This window comes from Atta colombica, unplaced genomic scaffold, assembly GCF_001594045.1.
Source record: "Atta colombica isolate Treedump-2 unplaced genomic scaffold, Acol1.0 scaffold99, whole genome shotgun sequence".
Taxonomy (NCBI): domain Eukaryota; kingdom Metazoa; phylum Arthropoda; class Insecta; order Hymenoptera; family Formicidae; genus Atta; species Atta colombica.
Window position 1 is genome coordinate 120,904 of NW_017259593.1, and position 5,556 is coordinate 126,459.

Sequence of the window (5,556 nt, forward strand, 5' to 3'; positions counted from 1 at the left end):
TGTGAAAGGAAAGGAGAAATAAAAGTGAAGAGAGTAATTCTATATGTGTAGAGGGGCTTTTTTCAATGATTGATAGGAAGATTTCGAGAAATTCGTTCTGTGTCACTTTGTTTATTTAAGCCTTTGTGACAAGAAATATCAGACAAAGAATTTGCAGGTTTTTCGAGATCGTTTATGTGTTCTTTTAATCGCGTCTTTAATTTCCTTTTTGTTTGTCCTACAGAATAATTGCAATCAAAACAGTTTATTTTATAAACGACATTTGAATGATCTTCTTTTTTAATTTTATTTTTGCCTGTTTTAGTGAAAGTATTCATACAATTCAATAGTTTGTAAGCTATATTGAAGTCGAATTTTTTTGTAATAAATTTAAGTTTTTCAGAAATTTTATTAAAGTAAGGAATGGTGAAATACTTTTTAGTAATCCTGGAGGAATCCGAGTTGGCAATATCTTTATGTTTCTTGATATTTTCGAAATTATTTTTGAGAAACAATGCCTTGATTCTGTTGTTTATAGTTGTGAATCAAAATTCGGATGGGTATCCATTTTTTGGAGAATATTGATTAGAGAAATAATATTATCCTCATGAAATGGATGAGAAAGAAATTCTATCTAATTGCTCAATTACAACTCTCTTTTACGTTCAACAGGATGATTAGAAAAAAAGTTTAAAAGTATTTCCCAGAATTTAGGCTTCCTGTAATTGTCAAAAATAATTCTCCCATTCTCAATTAACATTCTACATCGAGAAAATTTGTACCTCTATTATCACCGTATTCAATAGTGAATTTAATTCTTATCATGAAAGATTGTATTAATATGATCATTTGGAGCTGCAATAATAATGTCATTCACATAGCGATAGTAGAATGGAATATGTGTGATTAGTGTCTTAAATATGTTGCATTCCAAATCTTGTATTACTATGTATACATCCGCTAGAATTGGAGAGAGAGGAGGTCCTATAGGCAGACCGAATATTTGTTCATAAATTTCGTCATTAAATTTAAAAAAAGTGGACTTTAGAATAATTGAAATTGCTATTTTAAATTCGCGGAAAAGTATTATCGTGTTATTGCATATCAAAGCATTGAGCCTTGCCAATTCCTCGAAAACACAAGAAAAATAGTGTGCTGGAAAAGATGTTATTCAGAATGATACACTATTTTAATGACGAATTTGAGTCATAAATGCGTGAATAAAAATGTTAATACAAAATTATGAACTCTTCTGTTCCTCTCATTTAGAAGAGTGGTACTAATTGCGTGTCATAGAGCCTATCCTGACATCGCTGGAGGAATTTCAGGAGCACGATAGCGAGTGTACTGTCGCGTATTCTGAATTTGACCGTGAACGTGAACAAGTTCAATCCGTTACACGCGATACCATATCAAACTCTCACGAGAAATTAAAATGAAGAGAGCGATAATCATGCAATCTTAAGGCAACGCATGTTTCGCATGGTCGGTGGTAGCCGCTCTAAAAAGAATACGAAGCGAGTCATCATATCCGCATTGTTCTGCAAATCTCACAGGCATCCAGTTTTCAATGACGTTAAGTCAAATTAAAAGTTTCAATCAATGAGGACATCTCCATCAATGTTCACATTATCGAGAAGCAAAAAGAAATTCTTCCATTACGGCTCACCGACCGAAAGAGAGAAAACACGTCAATCTCTTCTAGTGCAGGATTCATGCAACGATACAGGATATTTTGCATAGATCAAGGATTTATCTCGCCTTATGAGATCGCAAATTACAGCAATAAAGAATAGAATATATTTCTGTGATAGGTTTGTATATATTTAAAAAAGAAAAAATTATAAATATATTCAGCAACATTATTTTTTAAATAAATAAAAATAATAAATAAATAAATAATAATTAAATAATAAAAATTTGTATTATTTTCCAGATGCCTGCACTATTTTCATACAAGCACGAAATTAAAGATCCACGTAATAGACTGTGGAAAATTTAACAACTGCGCGATTCGGTTGCCCAGTGAGGACAAGTGATTGAGTTTCAGCAAACCACTGCAGGAAGGAATGTGTACCGGTCTATGTCAAGCTAGAATGCTCCCTAGAGAAGATGAAAATGAACATGGAAACTGTTATACGTATCAGCAATCGGATATTTAGCTTAGCATACTATGTCCATTGCTCGTACTCATTATGTATGTATCGTCGTGATAACGATTGCGTCGCATGATCCGAGGAATTTAAAAATTTAATGAATAGTGGAGTCTATACTTTCGGCCAATGTACCCATACCAGTTTTTACGTGAAATGATTGGCAAAAATTTAACAGCACCACACACCGCATGTATGCGAAAAACCGTTCGCGTCGAATGACATGCGGATACGCGATCATTGCCACCGGGCAATACAGAGGCCCAGCGCATTCAAATTGTAACTTGAATTACAAAGATTCATATTGCATTCTCGTAGTTTTTCATAATTCATCGGAATACGATGTACATTTTATTATTAGGATATAGTTACGTATGAAGGACAGAACTACTTCCCATAACTAAGATACATAAAGAAAAATACATTTACAAAATATGTCGATAGCACCAAAAATAAACAAAAGAGAACTTATGTAAAAATATGTTTTATAGATTCAACAACTTGTACGATTGGGCAATGTGTCAACTATTGCCATACGCTGATTTTCGCTGGATCGACGACATAAACAATTTTACGACTATCGCGATAGATTCATCGACGTTACGTTCTTGAGGTGGATTTGGGGTATCCGCAACATCTTTATGATGCGTACTCCAATCTACCGTTTTGTCCAAGAGAAATCATCCGGCAAGCGAGAGGAGAAGCTCCTCGCGACATTGTATGATAAAAAGGGTTATATCATATTAGATGTAGTAAAAAGAAATCCATTATTTTTTCATTCAATTTCATGCAAAAATAATAGATTTCTTTTTACTACACCTAATATATTATCACAATCTGCAGCAATGTACTCGTCACGGTCTCGGCATTACAAATTCATCATATACTGCAATTCGCGCAATCTCCATGGCTTCGCGAATACATCCAACTCAATATAAATTTTAGAACTTTAGCAAATAATAAGTTCAAGAAAAAATTTATTCAAATTAATGAACAACGCGGTTTTCGGCATGGAGAATGTGCGTTACTATGTTAATGTGCGATTCGTGTTGGGATGGGAGTAGAGGCAATGATCGCGAAACCAAATTTTCACAGAAGAAGCGTTTTTTCCGAGAACCTAGTCGCAATAGAAATGTGGAAACTCGAGATGAAGTTCGACAAATTGATGCACGTAGGTATGTCCTCGATATATGTAAAACGTGTATGAATTTCACCACGAGTACATATTACCGCTCTTTCATGAAAATTGAATAAAGATATATACACTGACACAGGCAATCTAATTTATTACATCAGGTGTGACAATACGTTGTTATGAAACACGATATCAATCGATTCATTAGTAATTATGCCATTGACAATGCTTATGACATTCCGCTCATCCGTATATAAAAAAGTTCTCCTTTAATGAAAGATGAAAACAACGGAGCGATCATGATTGAATTCGTCGGGCTTAGAGCGAAAATATACGCCTTGCGCGTCGATGGCAAAAAAAATATCAACAAAGCAAAGGACGTGTCATCAAAAGCAATGTTGTAGCGAGATCGATAATTCAATGATTATACGCGGTGTTTGAATGACGCAATTGAAATGATGAGCAGATAATCGTGCATAAGATCGAAATTGCACAAGTATACACCATATCCGAAACGAAAATCGCGCTGAGTACGACGATAAGCGGTACATTGCTCCAGAGTCTACTGACACGCTGTCATGGGAACATTATAAAATATTATTATAAAAAATTCATTTCTTTTCGTATTTATGTATTTTTTTATTATTGTTAATAAAAACACATGTATGTGATGTACAATATGTTTACTATGTATATTATATATAGTACGTATAATATGTATATTATGTATAGTATATATGATATGTATGTACGTTGGTACGTATGTATATACACATGTATGTATGTATATATATATATATATATATATGTACGTATGCATCTGTAATATGTGTGACATATAATGTGTAACATGTATAATGCGTTTATATTTACATAGAGAAAAAATAATTATATAATTTGTAATAAATTTTATTTTTATAACACACTATCCTTGTGTATCCAAGAGTTGTGCAAATTGTTAACCGCGATTTCACGTAAATCTTATCTCCTTTTTTATGTAGCCTTTTCAATTAGATATACGTCGGGATTAGTAATGCAATGCAAGTCATATAGAATCCTCCAGCGACCGGAATTCTCCTTTTCCACGATAATCTTTCAGTAGATATGTCATTATTAGTTTTTTGTACTTTGACGATTCTAAACACCTCCGTGGTCCAATTTGACGTGTAACCTTTCTCAAAGATCGTCTTGAATTTGCTCACCGAGTTATCCACTTTGAATCGCGGGAGTGCAACGGCCTAGTTATTATATCGTATTTAAGAGTTTGTCAGCAATTATAGAAATCACATCAATGGACAACTGCATACTGATAGTTTGATACTTTTGCATTGTACTTAAACTCGAGATACGGTAACAAGTCGATTCATTTATAATTTTTATTGTGCGTAAATTGTTTCAACATATCATTTTTCAACGTACGATTGAGCCCTTCAACGACAGATGACCTTCGTTATGGAATATGTTGAATAATGATTTATGTTATGTTTTTTCAGGAGTTTTTGCACATTTGTGTTGTAAAATTCTTTTTCCATATCGATTTGAAAATTTTTCGGACATCTTTCATCTTCTCTCTTTCATCATCTCGAATTCTCTTTTCGATCGCTATCATTTCATTTCCACTCTTGGTTGTCAGCGGTACGGCCTATGCATGCTTATTCAACACATCGATAATGGTGAGAATGTAATGATAATCTTTGTTGAATCGTGTGTAATGGCACATCTCGACCACATCAGCTTGCCACAGGTCATCGTATCCGTAAACTATGACATGTCTGCTTGGAAATTTTTTTCTCGCCGGAGCGTGCAGTTCTTCCACCAGTCGCCACTTTCCGAGACTTTTCTTCTCAAGCATGTTATGTTATAATTATTGCTGTATAATGCGTAAAATATTACAAAGCTCTTACGAAAACGTTGTTCATCGGCATTTCGATGTTAATTAAAATAACTGTATATCCCGTTTCAATTTATAATAAAGCCAGCTTCACGAAATTCCTTGATAGTAGACAATATTTCGTTATCATGGACATTGTGACCTACATGATATGAGGTCTCAAACATTTGGAAACAATCTACTCGAGATCTTAACATCGACTCAATGAACATAATCGAATTTATTGTCATTTAAGGTTGTGATGCATGGTATTACTCCTTTTCCGACTCTGACTTGTTGTTTAGACTCCTAACGCATGGCATGCCCGTTCCAACTTGTATTTTACCTGACACCAAGGATGCTATTATATTTGTATCCTTTGCTGCCCACTATTGAATTATTTGCTTACAGACTGCGCA

At 34.0% G+C, this 5,556-nt stretch overlaps 1 pseudogene; it reads left to right on the top strand.

Moving 5' to 3' along the window:
* Positions 1 to 3,121: 3,121 nt before the first annotated feature.
* Positions 3,122 to 5,131, top strand: LOC108693787 (annotated as a pseudogene).
* Positions 5,132 to 5,556: the final 425 nt, after the last annotated feature.